Source organism: Phyllobates terribilis, unplaced genomic scaffold (genome assembly GCF_046119375.1).
Source record: "Phyllobates terribilis strain yellow unplaced genomic scaffold, ASM4611937v1 Scaffold_40__1_contigs__length_11209783, whole genome shotgun sequence".
Lineage (NCBI taxonomy): Eukaryota > Metazoa > Chordata > Amphibia > Anura > Dendrobatidae > Phyllobates > Phyllobates terribilis.
Genome location: NW_027362800.1, coordinates 9,575,429 through 9,592,541, shown reverse-complemented (window position 1 = coordinate 9,592,541; position 17,113 = coordinate 9,575,429). Strand labels below are relative to the sequence as shown.

Sequence of the window (17,113 nt, the reverse complement as noted above, 5' to 3'; positions counted from 1 at the left end):
TATGGCGGTCTCTGTGAGCTTCTCAGTGACATTCAGCCATCCAGGTATCCCGCCTGCAGTAGACGGAATGTGGCAATGGAACGCTGGCTGCGCGTGTCATAATAGGCTCTGAGCCTTTATATACCTGCGCACAGCAGCAGCCACCTTCAGTCTGCTGCTGGACAGCCAGCAGCAGCAGCAGCAGGAGAGGTAATTAATCAGCAACCCTCCTGCTAAGGGTAGACAGCTGCTCGTTCCACCCCCCCCCCGCCTTAATTGGTTCTCCTCCCTTCCAACGGTGTTGAGGCGGGTGGGAACAGCCGGGGGTTGAGGGTACTGTGCTAAAAGAGGTGGAGTTATGCAGATCTAAAACGCGTGGATTGCAGCAGCAGCAAGCCGAAAAGTGCAGGCATGTGAGGGATCTAGAGGTTGACAGCATGTCTTCTTAACGGGAGTCCAGGTGGCCATCTCCACAAATGGACTTTTCAGAATCCTTGGGTGGCACCGTAGTCGGAAACCAATTCTGGTTATCGCTTCTCGGCCTTTTGGCTAAGATCAAGTGTAGTATCTGTTCTTATCAGTTTAATATCTGATACGTCCCCTATCTGGGGACCATATATTAAATGGATTTTTAGAACAGGGAGATGGAAAAAGAGCTTGCTCTGTCCACTCCACGCATTGACCTGGTATTGCAGTATCTCCAGGACCGGTGCACCCCTTCTTTAATGCAGTTTCTAAAATCAGAAAGAATTGAATTCAATGCTTTTTGTTCATTTTGCTTGTTTGTCGGATTTTGGGATGGACTCTTTGGCTTTGCTTTTCTTCTCCTCATTGGATTTTTCATGTTAAAAGTTGCAGAAGCCAGATGACAAGCTCATTTTGGTTCAACTTCAGCAACTGTGCATTGCATTGCCATGTAATGTAATGTAATGCAATGCTATCTATCTAGCTCTCCCTCTATACTTCCTTTTGGATAAACAGACATATTAGGCAAGCATTTTGGAGCTTTCACCTAAATAACTACAGGTGGTGAGATAAGCTGCACAATATAATTGACCTTTCAGTATATTGTTGCACACACACCATCTATTTAGCAAATGCCCTTGTTATCAACAGCAGCCTTTTAAACTCACCTGAGCTAACAGGTATGTGAGCTGGTTACTCTGCTGCGCTTAAAATTTCTTTTTTGGTTTGCTACAATGCCTTTTCTGAAACGTTGTCTCCCTCTGCTGGAACACTGACTTCTTTCATTTAATGCCTGCAGACTATAAAAGAGAAACCAACCCAAAAAGTTTGGTTGATTAGTCTGTGGCATTCTTTTAAACTGTTGCTTATGGCGGTCTCTGTGAGCTTCTCAGTGACATTCAGCCATCCAGGTATCCCGCCTGCAGTAGACGGAATGTGGCAATGGAACGCTGGCTGCGCGTGTCATAATAGGCTCTGAGCTTTTATATACCTGCGCACAGCAGCAGCCACCTTCAGTCTGCTGCTGGACAGCCAGCAGCAGCAGCAGCAGGAGAGGTAATTAATCAGCAACCCTCCTGCTAAGGGTAGACAGCTGCTCGTTCCACCCCCCCCCCCCGCCTTAATTGGTTCTCCTCCCTTCCAACGGTGTTGAGGCGGGTGGGAACAGCCGGGGGTTGAGGGTACTGTGCTCAAAGAGGTGGAGTTATGCAGATCTAAAACGCGTGGATTGCAGCAGCAGCAAGCCGAAAAGTGCAGGCATGTGAGGGATCTAGAGGTTGACAGCATGTCTTCTTAACGGGAGTCCAGGTGGCCATCTCCACAAATGGACTTTTCAGAATCCTTGGGTGGCACCGTAGTCGGAAACCAATTCTGGTTATCGCTTCTCGGCCTTTTGGCTAAGATCAAGTGTAGTATCTGTTCTTATCAGTTTAATATCTGATACGTCCCCTATCTGGGGACCATATATTAAATGGATTTTTAGAACAGGGAAATGGAAAAAGAGCTTGCTCTGTCCACTCCACGCATTGACCTGGTATTGCAGTATCTCCAGGACCGGTGCACCCCTTCTTTAATGCAGTTTCTAAAATCAGAAAGAATTGAATTCAATGCTTTTTGTTCATTTTGCTTGTTTGTCGGATTTTGGGATGGACTCTTTGGCTTTGCTTTTCTTCTCCTCATTGGATTTTTCATGTTAAAAGTTGCAGAAGCCAGATGACAAGCTCATTTTGGTTCAACTTCAGCAACTGTGCATTGCATTGCCATGTAATGTAATGTAATGCAATGCTATCTATCTAGCTCTCCCTCTATACTTCCTTTTGGATAAACAGACATATTAGGCAAGCATTTTGGAGCTTTCACCTAAATAACTACAGGTGGTGAGATAAGCTGCACAATATAATTGACCTTTCAGTATATTGTTGCACACACACCATCTATTTAGCAAATGCCCTTGTTATCAACAGCAGCCTTTTAAACTCACCTGAGCTAACAGGTATGTGAGCTGGTTACTCTGCTGCGCTTAAAATTTCTTTTTTGGTTTGCTACAATGCCTTTTCTGAAACGTTGTCTCCCTCTGCTGGAACACTGACTTCTTTCATTTAATGCCTGCAGACTATAAAAGAGAAACCAACCCAAAAAGTTTGGTTGATTAGTCTGTGGCATTCTTTTAAACTGTTGCTTATGGCGGTCTCTGTGAGCTTCTCAGTGACATTCAGCCATCCAGGTATCCCGCCTGCAGTAGACGGAATGTGGCAATGGAACGCTGGCTGCGCGTGTCATAATAGGCTCTGAGCCTTTATATACCTGCGCACAGCAGCAGCCACCTTCAGTCTGCTGCTGGACAGCCAGCAGCAGCAGCAGCAGGAGAGGTAATTAATCAGCAACCCTCCTGCTAAGGGTAGACAGCTGCTCGTTACACCCCCCCCCCCCGCCTTAATTGGTTCTCCTCCCTTCCAACGGTGTTGAGGCGGGTGGGAACAGCCGGGGGTTGAGGGTACTGTGCTAAAAGAGGTGGAGTTATGCAGATCTAAAACGCGTGGATTGCAGCAGCAGCAAGCCGAAAAGTGCAGGCATGTGAGGGATCTAGAGGTTGACAGCATGTCTTCTTAACGGGAGTCCAGGTGGCCATCTTCACAAATGGACTTTTCAGAATCCTTGGGTGGCACCGTAGTCGGAAACCAATTCTGGTTATCGCTTCTCGGCCTTTTGGCTAAGATCAAGTGTAGTATCTGTTCTTATCAGTTTAATATCTGATACGTCCCCTATCTGGGGACCATATATTAAATGGATTTTTAGAACAGGGAGATGGAAAAAGAGCTTGCTCTGTCCACTCCACGCATTGACCTGGTATTGCAGTATCTCCAGGACCGGTGCACCCCTTCTTTAATGCAGTTTCTAAAATCAGAAAGAATTGAATTCAATGCTTTTTGTTCATTTTGCTTGTTTGTCGGATTTTGGGATGGACTCTTTGGCTTTGCTTTTCTTCTCCTCATTGGATTTTTCATGTTAAAAGTTGCAGAAGCCAGATGACAAGCTCATTTTGGTTCAACTTCAGCAACTGTGCATTGCATTGCCATGCAATGTAATGTAATGCAATGCTATCTATCTAGCTCTCCCTCTATACTTCCTTTTGGATAAACAGACATATTAGGCAAGCATTTTGGAGCTTTCACCTAAATAACTACAGGTGGTGAGATAAGCTGCACAATATAATTGACCTTTCAGTATATTGTTGCACACACACCATCTATTTAGCAAATGCCCTTGTTATCAACAGCAGCCTTTTAAACTCACCTGAGCTAACAGGTATGTGAGCTGGTTACTCTGCTGCGCTTAAAATTTCTTTTTTGGTTTGCTACAATGCCTTTTCTGAAACGTTGTCTCCCTCTGCTGGAACACTGACTTCTTTCATTTAATGCCTGCAGACTATAAAAGAGAAACCAACCCAAAAAGTTTGGTTGATTAGTCTGTGGCATTCTTTTAAACTGTTGCTTATGGCGGTCTCTGTGAGCTTCTCAGTGACATTCAGCCATCCAGGTATCCCGCCTGCAGTAGACGGAATGTGGCAATGGAACGCTGGCTGCGCGTGTCATAATAGGCTCTGAGCCTTTATATACCTGCGCACAGCAGCAGCCACCTTCAGTCTGCTGCTGGACAGCCAGCAGCAGCAGCAGCAGGAGAGGTAATTAATCAGCAACCCTCCTGCTAAGGGTAGACAGCTGCTCGTTCCACCCCCCCCCCGCCTTAATTGGTTCTCCTCCCTTCCAACGGTGTTGAGGCGGGTGGGAACAGCCGGGGGTTGAGGGTACTGTGCTAAAAGAGGTGGAGTTATGCAGATCTAAAACGCGTGGATTGCACCAGCAGCAAGCCGAAAAGTGCAGGCATGTGAGGGATCTAGAGGTTGACAGCATGTCTTCTTAACGGGAGTCCAGGTGGCCATCTCCACAAATGGACTTTTCAGAATCCTTGGGTGGCACCGTAGTCGGAAACCAATTCTGGTTATCGCTTCTCGGCCTTTTGGCTAAGATCAAGTGTAGTATCTGTTCTTATCAGTTTAATATCTGATACGTCCCCTATCTGGGGACCATATATTAAATGGATTTTTAGAACAGGGAGATGGAAAAAGAGCTTGCTCTGTCCACTCCACGCATTGACCTGGTATTGCAGTATCTCCAGGACCGGTGCACCCCTTCTTTAATGCAGTTTCTAAAATCAGAAAGAATTGAATTCAATGCTTTTTGTTCATTTTGCTTGTTTGTCGGATTTTGGGATGGACTCTTTGGCTTTGCTTTTCTTCTCCTCATTGGATTTTTCATGTTAAAAGTTGCAGAAGCCAGATGACAAGCTCATTTTGGTTCAACTTCAGCAACTGTGCATTGCATTGCCATGTAATGTAATGTAATGCAATGCTATCTATCTAGCTCTCCCTCTATACTTCCTTTTGGATAAACAGACATATTAGGCAAGCATTTTGGAGCTTTCACCTAAATAACTACAGGTGGTGAGATAAGCTGCACAATATAATTGACCTTTCAGTATATTGTTGCACACACACCATCTATTTAGCAAATGCCCTTGTTATCAACAGCAGCCTTTTAAACTCACCTGAGCTAACAGGTATGTGAGCTGGTTACTCTGCTGCGCTTAAAATTTCTTTTTTGGTTTGCTACAATGCCTTTTCTGAAACGTTGTCTCCCTCTGCTGGAACACTGACTTCTTTCATTTAATGCCTGCAGACTATAAAAGAGAAACCAACCCAAAAAGTTTGGTTGATTAGTCTGTGGCATTCTTTTAAACTGTTGCTTATGGCGGTCTCTGTGAGCTTCTCAGTGACATTCAGCCATCCAGGTATCCCGCCTGCAGTAGACGGAATGTGGCAATGGAACGCTGGCTGCGCGTGTCATAATAGGCTCTGAGCCTTTATATACCTGCGCACAGCAGCAGCCACCTTCAGTCTGCTGCTGGACAGCCAGCAGCAGCAGCAGCAGGAGAGGTAATTAATCAGCAACCCTCCTGCTAAGGGTAGACAGCTGCTCGTTCCACCCCCCCCCCCGCCTTAATTGGTTCTCCTCCCTTCCAACGGTGTTGAGGCGGGTGGGAACAGCCGGGGGTTGAGGGTACTGTGCTAAAAGAGGTGGAGTTATGCAGATCTAAAACGCGTGGATTGCAGCAGCAGCAAGCCGAAAAGTGCAGGCATGTGAGGGATCTAGAGGTTGACAGCATGTCTTCTTAACGGGAGTCCAGGTGGCCATCTCCACAAATGGACTTTTCAGAATCCTTGGGTGGCACCGTAGCCGGAAACCAATTCTGGTTATCGCTTCTCGGCCTTTTGGCTAAGATCAAGTGTAGTATCTGTTCTTATCAGTTTAATATCTGATACGTCCCCTATCTGGGGACCATATATTAAATGGATTTTTAGAACAGGGAGATGGAAAAAGAGCTTGCTCTGTCCACTCCACGCATTGACCTGGTATTGCAGTATCTCCAGGACCGGTGCACCCATTCTTTAATGCAGTTTCTAAAATCAGAAAGAATTGAATTCAATGCTTTTTGTTCATTTTGCTTGTTTGTCGGATTTTGGGATGGACTCTTTGGCTTTGCTTTTCTTCTCCTCATTGGATTTTTCATGTTAAAAGTTGCAGAAGCCAGATGACAAGCTCATTTTGGTTCAACTTCAGCAACTGTGCATTGCATTGCCATGTAATGTAATGTAATGCAATGCTATCTATCTAGCTCTCCCTCTATACTTCCTTTTGGATAAACAGACATATTAGGCAAGCATTTTGGAGCTTTCACCTAAATAACTACAGGTGGTGAGATAAGCTGCACAATATAATTGACCTTTCAGTATATTGTTGCACACACACCATCTATTTAGCAAATGCCCTTGTTATCAACAGCAGCCTTTTAAACTCACCTGAGCTAACAGGTATGTGAGCTGGTTACTCTGCTGCGCTTAAAATTTCTTTTTTGGTTTGCTACAATGCCTTTTCTGAAACGTTGTCTCCCTCTGCTGGAACACTGACTTCTTTCATTTAATGCCTGCAGACTATAAAAGAGAAACCAACCCAAAAAGTTTGGTTGATTAGTCTGTGGCATTCTTTTAAACTGTTGCTTATGGCGGTCTCTGTGAGCTTCTCAGTGACATTCAGCCATCCAGGTATCCCGCCTGCAGTAGACGGAATGTGGCAATGGAACGCTGGCTGCGCGTGTCATAATAGGCTCTGAGCCTTTATATACCTGCGCACAGCAGCAGCCACCTTCAGTCTGCTGCTGGACAGCCAGCAGCAGCAGCAGCAGGAGAGGTAATTAATCAGCAACCCTCCTGCTAAGGGTAGACAGCTGCTCGTTCCACCCCCCCCCCCCCGCCTTAATTGGTTCTCCTCCCTTCCAACGGTGTTGAGGCGGGTGGGAACAGCCGGGGGTTGAGGGTACTGTGCTAAAAGAGGTGGAGTTATGCAGATCTAAAACGCGTGGATTGCAGCAGCAGCAAGCCGAAAAGTGCAGGCATGTGAGGGATCTAGAGGTTGACAGCATGTCTTCTTAACGGGAGTCCAGGTGGCCATCTTCACAAATGGACTTTTCAGAATCCTTGGGTGGCACCGTAGTCGGAAACCAATTCTGGTTATCGCTTCTCGGCCTTTTGGCTAAGATCAAGTGTAGTATCTGTTCTTATCAGTTTAATATCTGATACGTCCCCTATCTGGGGACCATATATTAAATGGATTTTTAGAACAGGGAGATGGAAAAAGAGCTTGCTCTGTCCACTCCACGCATTGACCTGGTATTGCAGTATCTCCAGGACCGGTGCACCCCTTCTTTAATGCAGTTTCTAAAATCAGAAAGAATTGAATTCAATGCTTTTTGTTCATTTTGCTTGTTTGTCGGATTTTGGGATGGACTCTTTGGCTTTGCTTTTCTTCTCCTCATTGGATTTTTCATGTTAAAAGTTGCAGAAGCCAGATGACAAGCTCATTTTGGTTCAACTTCAGCAACTGTGCATTGCATTGCCATGTAATGTAATGTAATGCAATGCTATCTATCTAGCTCTCCCTCTATACTTCCTTTTGGATAAACAGACATATTAGGCAAGCATTTTGGAGCTTTCACCTAAATAACTACAGGTGGTGAGATAAGCTGCACAATATAATTGACCTTTCAGTATATTGTTGCACACACACCATCTATTTAGCAAATGCCCTTGTTATCAACAGCAGCCTTTTAAACTCACCTGAGCTAACAGGTATGTGAGCTGGTTACTCTGCTGCGCTTAAAATTTCTTTTTTGGTTTGCTACAATGCCTTTTCTGAAACGTTGTCTCCCTCTGCTGGAACACTGACTTCTTTCATTTAATGCCTGCAGACTATAAAAGAGAAACCAACCCAAAAAGTTTGGTTGATTAGTCTGTGGCATTCTTTTAAACTGTTGCTTATGGCGGTCTCTGTGAGCTTCTCAGTGACATTCAGCCATCCAGGTATCCCGCCTGCAGTAGACGGAATGTGGCAATGGAACGCTGGCTGCGCGTGTCATAATAGGCTCTGAGCCTTTATATACCTGCGCACAGCAGCAGCCACCTTCAGTCTGCTGCTGGACAGCCAGCAGCAGCAGCAGCAGGAGAGGTAATTAATCAGCAACCCTCCTGCTAAGGGTAGACAGCTGCTCGTTCCACCCCCCCCGCCTTAATTGGTTCTCCTCCCTTCCAACGGTGTTGAGGCGGGTGGGAACAGCCGGGGGTTGAGGGTACTGTGCTAAAAGAGGTGGAGTTATGCAGATCTAAAACGCGTGGATTGCACCAGCAGCAAGCCGAAAAGTGCAGGCATGTGAGGGATCTAGAGGTTGACAGCATGTCTTCTTAACGGGAGTCCAGGTGGCCATCTCCACAAATGGACTTTTCAGAATCCTTGGGTGGCACCGTAGTCGGAAACCAATTCTGGTTATCGCTTCTCGGCCTTTTGGCTAAGATCAAGTGTAGTATCTGTTCTTATCAGTTTAATATCTGATACGTCCCCTATCTGGGGACCATATATTAAATGGATTTTTAGAACAGGGAGATGGAAAAAGAGCTTGCTCTGTCCACTCCACGCATTGACCTGGTATTGCAGTATCTCCAGGACCGGTGCACCCCTTCTTTAATGCAGTTTCTAAAATCAGAAAGAATTGAATTCAATGCTTTTTGTTCATTTTGCTTGTTTGTCGGATTTTGGGATGGACTCTTTGGCTTTGCTTTTCTTCTCCTCATTGGATTTTTCATGTTAAAAGTTGCAGAAGCCAGATGACAAGCTCATTTTGGTTCAACTTCAGCAACTGTGCATTGCATTGCCATGTAATGTAATGTAATGCAATGCTATCTATCTAGCTCTCCCTCTATACTTCCTTTTGGATAAACAGACATATTAGGCAAGCATTTTGGAGCTTTCACCTAAATAACTACAGGTGGTGAGATAAGCTGCACAATATAATTGACCTTTCAGTATATTGTTGCACACACACCATCTATTTAGCAAATGCCCTTGTTATCAACAGCAGCCTTTTAAACTCACCTGAGCTAACAGGTATGTGAGCTGGTTACTCTGCTGCGCTTAAAATTTCTTTTTTGGTTTGCTACAATGCCTTTTCTGAAACGTTGTCTCCCTCTGCTGGAACACTGACTTCTTTCATTTAATGCCTGCAGACTATAAAAGAGAAACCAACCCAAAAAGTTTGGTTGATTAGTCTGTGGCATTCTTTTAAACTGTTGCTTATGGCGGTCTCTGTGAGCTTCTCAGTGACATTCAGCCATCCAGGTATCCCGCCTGCAGTAGACGGAATGTGGCAATGGAACGCTGGCTGCGCGTGTCATAATAGGCTCTGAGCCTTTATATACCTGCGCACAGCAGCAGCCACCTTCAGTCTGCTGCTGGACAGCCAGCAGCAGCAGCAGCAGGAGAGGTAATTAATCAGCAACCCTCCTGCTAAGGGTAGACAGCTGCTCGTTCCACCCCCCCCCCCGCCTTAATTGGTTCTCCTCCCTTCCAACGGTGTTGAGGCGGGTGGGAACAGCCGGGGGTTGAGGGTACTGTGCTAAAAGAGGTGGAGTTATGCAGATCTAAAACGCGTGGATTGCAGCAGCAGCAAGCCGAAAAGTGCAGGCATGTGAGGGATCTAGAGGTTGACAGCATGTCTTCTTAACGGGAGTCCAGGTGGCCATCTCCACAAATGGACTTTTCAGAATCCTTGGGTGGCACCGTAGTCGGAAACCAATTCTGGTTATCGCTTCTCGGCCTTTTGGCTAAGATCAAGTGTAGTATCTGTTCTTATCAGTTTAATATCTGATACGTCCCCTATCTGGGGACCATATATTAAATGGATTTTTAGAACAGGGAGATGGAAAAAGAGCTTGCTCTGTCCACTCCACGCATTGACCTGGTATTGCAGTATCTCCAGGACCGGTGCACCCCTTCTATAATGCAGTTTCTAAAATCAGAAAGAATTGAATTCAATGCTTTTTGTTCATTTTGCTTGTTTGTCGGATTTTGGGATGGACTCTTTGGCTTTGCTTTTCTTCTCCTCATTGGATTTTTCATGTTAAAAGTTGCAGAAGCCAGATGACAAGCTCATTTTGGTTCAACTTCAGCAACTGTGCATTGCATTGCCATGTAATGTAATGTAATGCAATGCTATCTATCTAGCTCTCCCTCTATACTTCCTTTTGGATAAACAGACATATTAGGCAAGCATTTTGGAGCTTTCACCTAAATAACTACAGGTGGTGAGATAAGCTGCACAATATAAATGACCTTTCAGTATATTGTTGCACACACACCATCTATTTAGCAAATGCCCTTGTTATCAACAGCAGCCTTTTAAACTCACCTGAGCTAACAGGTATGTGAGCTGGTTACTCTGCTGCGCTTAAAATTTCTTTTTTGGTTTGCTACAATGCCTTTTCTGAAACGTTGTCTCCCTCTGCTGGAACACTGACTTCTTTCATTTAATGCCTGCAGACTATAAAAGAGAAACCAACCCAAAAAGTTTGGTTGATTAGTCTGTGGCATTCTTTTAAACTGTTGCTTATGGCGGTCTCTGTGAGCTTCTCAGTGACATTCAGCCATCCAGGTATCCCGCCTGCAGTAGACGGAATGTGGCAATGGAACGCTGGCTGCGCGTGTCATAATAGGCTCTGAGCCTTTATATACCTGCGCACAGCAGCAGCCACCTTCAGTCTGCTGCTGGACAGCCAGCAGCAGCAGCAGCAGGAGAGGTAATTAATCAGCAACCCTCCTGCTAAGGGTAGACAGCTGCTCGTTCTACCCCCCCCCGCCTTAATTGGTTCTCCTCCCTTCCAACGGTGTTGAGGCGGGTGGGAACAGCCGGGGGTTGAGGGTACTGTGCTAAAAGAGGTGGAGTTATGCAGATCTAAAACGCGTGGATTGCAGCAGCAGCAAGCCGAAAAGTGCAGGCATGTGAGGGATCTAGAGGTTGACAGCATGTCTTCTTAACGGGAGTCCAGGTGGCCATCTCCACAAATGGACTTTTCAGAATCCTTGGGTGGCACCGTAGTCGGAAACCAATTCTGGTTATCGCTTCTCGGCCTTTTGGCTAAGATCAAGTGTAGTATCTGTTCTTATCAGTTTAATATCTGATACGTCCCCTATCTGGGGACCATATATTAAATGGATTTTTAGAACAGGGAGATGGAAAAAGAGCTTGCTCTGTCCACTCCACGCATTGACCTGGTATTGCAGTATCTCCAGGACCGGTGCACCCCTTCTTTAATGCAGTTTCTAAAATCAGAAAGAATTGAATTCAATGCTTTTTGTTCATTTTGCTTGTTTGTCGGATTTTGGGATGGACTCTTTGGCTTTGCTTTTCTTCTCCTCATTGGATTTTTCATGTTAAAAGTTGCAGAAGCCAGATGAAAAGCTCATTTTGGTTCAACTTCAGCAACTGTGCATTGCATTGCCATGTAATGTAATGTAATGCAATGCTATCTATCTAGCTCTCCCTCTATACTTCCTTTTGGATAAACAGACATATTAGGCAAGCAATTTGGAGCTTTCACCTAAATAACTACAGGTGGTGAGATAAGCTGCACAATATAATTGACCTTTCAGTATATTGTTGCACACACACCATCTATTTAGCAAATGCCCTTGTTATCAACAGCAGCCTTTTAAACTCACCTGAGCTAACAGGTATGTGAGCTGGTTACTCTGCTGCGCTTAAAATTTCTTTTTTGGTTTGCTACAATTCCTTTTCTGAAACGTTGTCTCCCTCTGCTGGAACACTGACTTCTTTCATTTAATGCCTGCAGACTATAAAAGAGAAACCAACCCAAAAAGTTTGGTTGATTAGTCTGTGGCATTCTTTTAAACTGTTGCTTATGGCGGTCTCTGTGAGCTTCTCAGTGACATTCAGCCATCCAGGTATCCCGCCTGCAGTAGACGGAATGTGGCAATGGAACGCTGGCTGCGCGTGTCATAATAGGCTCTGAGCCTTTATATACCTGCGCACAGCAGCAGCCACCTTCAGTCTGCTGCTGGACAGCCAGCAGCAGCAGCAGCAGGAGAGGTAATTAATCAGCAACCCTCCTGCTAAGGGTAGACAGCTGCTCGTTCCACCCCCCCCCCCGCCTTAATTGGTTCTCCTCCCTTCCAACGGTGTTGAGGCGGGTGGGAACAGCCGGGGGTTGAGGGTACTGTGCTAAAAGAGGTGGAGTTATGCAGATCTAAAAGGCGTGGATTGCAGCAGCAGCAAGCCGAAAAGTGCAGGCATGTGAGGGATCTAGAGGTTGACAGCATGTCTTCTTAACGGGAGTCCAGGTGGCCATCTCCACAAATGGACTTTTCAGAATCCTTGGGTGGCACCGTAGTCGGAAACCAATTCTGGTTATCGCTTCTCGGCCTTTTGGCTAAGATCAAGTGTAGTATCTGTTCTTATCAGTTTAATATCTGATACGTCCCCTATCTGGGGACCATATATTAAATGGATTTTTAGAACAGGGAGATGGAAAAAGAGCTTGCTCTGTCCACTCCACGCATTGACCTGGTATTGCAGTATCTCTAGGACCGGTGCACCCCTTCTTTAATGCAGTTTCTAAAATCAGAAAGAATTGAATTCAATGCTTTTTGTTCATTTTGCTTGTTTGTCGGATTTTGGGATGGACTCTTTGGCTTTGCTTTTCTTCTCCTCATTGGATTTTTCATGTTAAAAGTTGCAGAAGCCAGATGACAAGCTCATTTTGGTTCAACTTCAGCAACTGTGCATTGCATTGCCATGTAATGTAATGTAATGCAATGCTATCTATCTAGCTCTCCCTCTATACTTCCTTTTGGATAAACAGACATATTACGCAAGCATTTTGGAGCTTTCACCTAAATAACTACAGGTGGTGAGATAAGCTGCACAATATAATTGACCTTTCAGTATATTGTTGCACACACACCATCTATTTAGCAAATGCCCTTGTTATCAACAGCAGCCTTTTAAACTCACCTGAGCTAACAGGTATGTGAGCTGGTTACTCTGCTGCGCTTAAAATTTCTTTTTTGGTTTGCTACAATGCCTTTTCTGAAACGTTGTCTCCCTCTGCTGGAACACTGACTTCTTTCATTTAATGCCTGCAGACTATAAAAGAGAAACCAACCCAAAAAGTTTGGTTGATTAGTCTGTGGCATTCTTTTAAACTGTTGCTTATGGCGGTCTCTGTGAGCTTCTCAGTGACATTCAGCCATCCAGGTATCCCGCCTGCAGTAGACGGAATGTGGCAATGGAACGCTGGCTGCGCGTGTCATAATAGGCTCTGAGCCTTTATATACCTGCGCACAGCAGCAGCCACCTTCAGTCTGCTGCTGGACAGCCAGCAGCAGCAGCAGCAGGAGAGGTAATTAATCAGCAACCCTCCTGCTAAGGGTAGACAGCTGCTCGTTCCACCCCCCCCCCCGCCTTAATTGGTTCTCCTCCCTTCCAACGGTGTTGAGGCGGGTGGGAACAGCCGGGGGTTGAGGGTACTGTGCTAAAAGAGGTGGAGTTATGCAGATCTAAAACGCGTGGATTGCAGCAGCAGCAAGCCGAAAAGTGCAGGCATGTGAGGGATCTAGAGGTTGACAGCATGTCTTCTTAACGGGAGTCCAGGTGGCCATCTCCACAAATGGACTTTTCAGAATCCTTGGGTGGCACCGTAGTCGGAAACCAATTCTGGTTATCGCTTCTCGGCCTTTTGGCTAAGATCAAGTGTAGTATCTGTTCTTATCAGTTTAATATCTGATACGTCCCCTATCTGGGGACCATATATTAAATGGATTTTTAGAACAGGGAGATGGAAAAAGAGCTTGCTCTGTCCACTCCACGCATTGACCTGGTATTGCAGTATCTCCAGGACCGGTGCACCCCTTCTTTAATGCAGTTTCTAAAATCAGAAAGAATTGAATTCAATGCTTTTTGTTCATTTTGCTTGTTTGTCGGATTTTGGGATGGACTCTTTGGCTTTGCTTTTCTTCTCCTCATTGGATTTTTCATGTTAAAAGTTGCAGAAGCCAGATGACAAGCTCATTTTGGTTCAACTTCAGCAACTGTGCATTGCATTGCCATGTAATGTAATGTAATGCAATGCTATCTATCTAGCTCTCCCTCTATACTTCCTTTTGGATAAACAGACATATTAGGCAAGCATTTTGGAGCTTTCACCTAAATAACTACAGGTGGTGAGATAAGCTGCACAATATAATTGACCTTTCAGTATATTGTTGCACACACACCATCTATTTAGCAAATGCCCTTGTTATCAACAGCAGCCTTTTAAACTCACCTGAGCTAACAGGTATGTGAGCTGGTTACTCTGCTGCGCTTAAAATTTCTTTTTTGGTTTGCTACAATGCCTTTTCTGAAACGTTGTCTCCCTCTGCTGGAACACTGACTTCTTTCATTTAATGCCTGCAGACTATAAAAGAGAAACCAACCCAAAAAGTTTGGTTGATTAGTCTGTGGCATTCTTTTAAACTGTTGCTTATGGCGGTCTCTGTGAGCTTCTCAGTGACATTCAGCCATCCAGGTATCCCGCCTGCAGTAGACGGAATGTGGCAATGGAACGCTGGCTGCGCGTGTCATAATAGGCTCTGAGCCTTTATATACCTGCGCACAGCAGCAGCCACCTTCAGTCTGCTGCTGGACAGCCAGCAGCAGCAGCAGCAGGAGAGGTAATTAATCAGCAACCCTCCTGCTAAGGGTAGACAGCTGCTCGTTCCACCCCCCCCCCCGCCTTAATTGGTTCTCCTCCCTTCCAACGGTGTTGAGGCGGGTGGGAACAGCCGGGGGTTGAGGGTACTGTGCTAAAAGAGGTGGAGTTATGCAGATCTAAAACGCGTGGATTGCAGCAGCAGCAAGCCGAAAAGTGCAGGCATGTGAGGGATCTAGAGGTTGACAGCATGTCTTCTTAACGGGAGTCCAGGTGGCCATCTCCACAAATGGACTTTTCAGAATCCTTGGGTGGCACCGTAGTCGGAAACCAATTCTGGTTATCGCTTCTCGGCCTTTTGGCTAAGATCAAGTGTAGTATCTGTTCTTATCAGTTTAATATCTGATACGTCCCCTATCTGGGGACCATATATTAAATGGATTTTTAGAACAGGGAGATGGAAAAAGAGCTTGCTCTGTCCACTCCACGCATTGACCTGGTATTGCAGTATCTCCAGGACCGGTGCACCCCTTCTTTAATGCAGTTTCTAAAATCAGAAAGAATTGAATTCAATGCTTTTTGTTCATTTTGCTTGTTTGTCGGATTTTGGGATGGACTCTTTGGCTTTGCTTTTCTTCTCCTCATTGGATTTTTCATGTTAAAAGTTGCAGAAGCCAGATGACAAGCTCATTTTGGTTCAACTTCAGCAACTGTGCATTGCATTGCCATGTAATGTAATGTAATGCAATGCTATCTATCTAGCTCTCCCTCTATACTTCCTTTTGGATAAACAGACATATTAGGCAAGCATTTTGGAGCTTTCACCTAAATAACTACAGGTGGTGAGATAAGCTGCACAATATAATTGACCTTTCAGTATATTGTTGCACACACACCATCTATTTAGCAAATGCCCTTGTTATCAACAGCAGCCTTTTAAACTCACCTGAGCTAACAGGTATGTGAGCTGGTTACTCTGCTGCGCTTAAAATTTCTTTTTTGGTTTGCTACAATGCCTTTTCTGAAACGTTGTCTCCCTCTGCTGGAACACTGACTTCTTTCATTTAATGCCTGCAGACTATAAAAGAGAAACCAACCCAAAAAGTTTGGTTGATTAGTCTGTGGCATTCTTTTAAACTGTTGCTTATGGCGGTCTCTGTGAGCTTCTCAGTGACATTCAGCCATCCAGGTATCCCGCCTGCAGTAGACGGAATGTGGCAATGGAACGCTGGCTGCGCGTGTCATAATAGGCTCTGAGCCTTTATATACCTGCGCACAGCAGCAGCCACCTTCAGTCTGCTGCTGGACAGCCAGCAGCAGCAGCAGCAGGAGAGGTAATTAATCAGCAACCCTCCTGCTAAGGGTAGACAGCTGCTCGTTCCACCCCCCCCCCCCGCCTTAATTGGTTCTCCTCCCTTCCAACGGTGTTGAGGCGGGTGGGAACAGCCGGGGGTTGAGGGTACTGTGCTAAAAGAGGTGGAGTTATGCAGATCTAAAACGCGTGGATTGCAGCAGCAGCAAGCCGAAAAGTGCAGGCATGTGAGGGATCTAGAGGTTGACAGCATGTCTTCTTAACGGGAGTCCAGGTGGCCATCTTCACAAATGAACTTTTCAGAATCCTTGGGTGGCACCGTAGTCGGAAACCAATTCTGGTTATCGCTTCTCGGCCTTTTGGCTAAGATCAAGTGTAGTATCTGTTCTTATCAGTTTAATATCTGATACGTCCCCTATCTGGGGACCATATATTAAATGGATTTTTAGAACAGGGAGATGGAAAAAGAGCTTGCTCTGTCCACTCCACGCATTGACCTGGTATTGCAGTATCTCCAGGACCGGTGCACCCCTTCTTTAATGCAGTTTCTAAAATCAGAAAGAATTGAATTCAATGCTTTTTGTTCATTTTGCTTGTTTGTCGGATTTTGGGATGGACTCTTTGGCTTTGCTTTTCTTCTCCTCATTGGATTTTTCATGTTAAAAGTTGCAGAAGCCAGATGACAAGCTCATTTTGGTTCAACTTCAGCAACTGTGCATTGCATTGCCATGTAATGTAATGTAATGCAATGCTATCTATCTAGCTCTCCCTCTATACTTCCTTTTGGATAAACAGACATATTAGGCAAGCATTTTGGAGCTTTCACCTAAATAACTACAGGTGGTGAGATAAGCTGCACAATATAATTGACCTTTCAGTATATTGTTGCACACACACCATCTATTTAGCAAATGCCCTTGTTATCAACAGCAGCCTTTTAAACTCACCTGAGCTAACAGGTATGTGAGCTGGTTACTCTGCTGCGCTTAAAATTTCTTTTTTGGTTTGCTACAATGCCTTTTCTGAAACGTTGTCTCCCTCTGCTGGAACACTGACTTCTTTCATTTAATGCCTGCAGACTATAAAAGAGAAACCAACCCAAAAAGTTTGGTTGATTAGTCTGTGGCATTCTTTTAAACTGTTGCTTATGGCGGTCTCTGTGAGCTTCTCAGTGACATTCAGCCATCCAGGTATCCCGCCTGCAG

The 17,113-nt window shown here is 45.2% G+C and overlaps 13 non-coding genes across 13 annotated transcripts; all 13 read left to right on the top strand.

Moving 5' to 3' along the window:
* Nucleotides 1–508: 508 nt before the first annotated feature.
* LOC141190266 (U2 spliceosomal RNA) lies at nucleotides 509–699 on the top strand. Its single transcript, XR_012264295.1, has one exon. It is a non-coding gene; the product is annotated as a U2 spliceosomal RNA (small nuclear RNA).
* Nucleotides 700–1,821: 1,122 nt separating this feature from the next.
* On the top strand, nucleotides 1,822–2,012 carry LOC141184762 (U2 spliceosomal RNA). Its single transcript, XR_012259486.1, has one exon. It is a non-coding gene; the product is annotated as a U2 spliceosomal RNA (small nuclear RNA).
* A 1,122-nt stretch (nucleotides 2,013–3,134) lies between these two features.
* Nucleotides 3,135–3,325, top strand: LOC141190265 (U2 spliceosomal RNA). The gene has a single exon (XR_012264294.1). It is a non-coding gene; the product is annotated as a U2 spliceosomal RNA (small nuclear RNA).
* Nucleotides 3,326–4,445: 1,120 nt separating this feature from the next.
* LOC141190264 (U2 spliceosomal RNA) lies at nucleotides 4,446–4,636 on the top strand. The gene has a single exon (XR_012264293.1). It is a non-coding gene; the product is annotated as a U2 spliceosomal RNA (small nuclear RNA).
* Nucleotides 4,637–5,757: 1,121 nt separating this feature from the next.
* On the top strand, nucleotides 5,758–5,948 carry LOC141191195 (U2 spliceosomal RNA). Its single transcript, XR_012265194.1, has one exon. It is a non-coding gene; the product is annotated as a U2 spliceosomal RNA (small nuclear RNA).
* Nucleotides 5,949–7,071: 1,123 nt separating this feature from the next.
* Nucleotides 7,072–7,262, top strand: LOC141190263 (U2 spliceosomal RNA). Its single transcript, XR_012264292.1, has one exon. It is a non-coding gene; the product is annotated as a U2 spliceosomal RNA (small nuclear RNA).
* Nucleotides 7,263–8,380: 1,118 nt separating this feature from the next.
* LOC141190262 (U2 spliceosomal RNA) lies at nucleotides 8,381–8,571 on the top strand. The gene has a single exon (XR_012264291.1). It is a non-coding gene; the product is annotated as a U2 spliceosomal RNA (small nuclear RNA).
* Nucleotides 8,572–9,692: 1,121 nt separating this feature from the next.
* On the top strand, nucleotides 9,693–9,883 carry LOC141190260 (U2 spliceosomal RNA). Its single transcript, XR_012264289.1, has one exon. It is a non-coding gene; the product is annotated as a U2 spliceosomal RNA (small nuclear RNA).
* Nucleotides 9,884–11,002: 1,119 nt separating this feature from the next.
* On the top strand, nucleotides 11,003–11,193 carry LOC141190259 (U2 spliceosomal RNA). The gene has a single exon (XR_012264288.1). It is a non-coding gene; the product is annotated as a U2 spliceosomal RNA (small nuclear RNA).
* A 1,121-nt stretch (nucleotides 11,194–12,314) lies between these two features.
* On the top strand, nucleotides 12,315–12,505 carry LOC141184580 (U2 spliceosomal RNA). The gene has a single exon (XR_012259322.1). It is a non-coding gene; the product is annotated as a U2 spliceosomal RNA (small nuclear RNA).
* Nucleotides 12,506–13,626: 1,121 nt separating this feature from the next.
* On the top strand, nucleotides 13,627–13,817 carry LOC141190258 (U2 spliceosomal RNA). The gene has a single exon (XR_012264287.1). It is a non-coding gene; the product is annotated as a U2 spliceosomal RNA (small nuclear RNA).
* Nucleotides 13,818–14,938: 1,121 nt separating this feature from the next.
* On the top strand, nucleotides 14,939–15,129 carry LOC141190257 (U2 spliceosomal RNA). The gene has a single exon (XR_012264286.1). It is a non-coding gene; the product is annotated as a U2 spliceosomal RNA (small nuclear RNA).
* Nucleotides 15,130–16,251: 1,122 nt separating this feature from the next.
* Nucleotides 16,252–16,442, top strand: LOC141190256 (U2 spliceosomal RNA). The gene has a single exon (XR_012264285.1). It is a non-coding gene; the product is annotated as a U2 spliceosomal RNA (small nuclear RNA).
* Nucleotides 16,443–17,113: the final 671 nt, after the last annotated feature.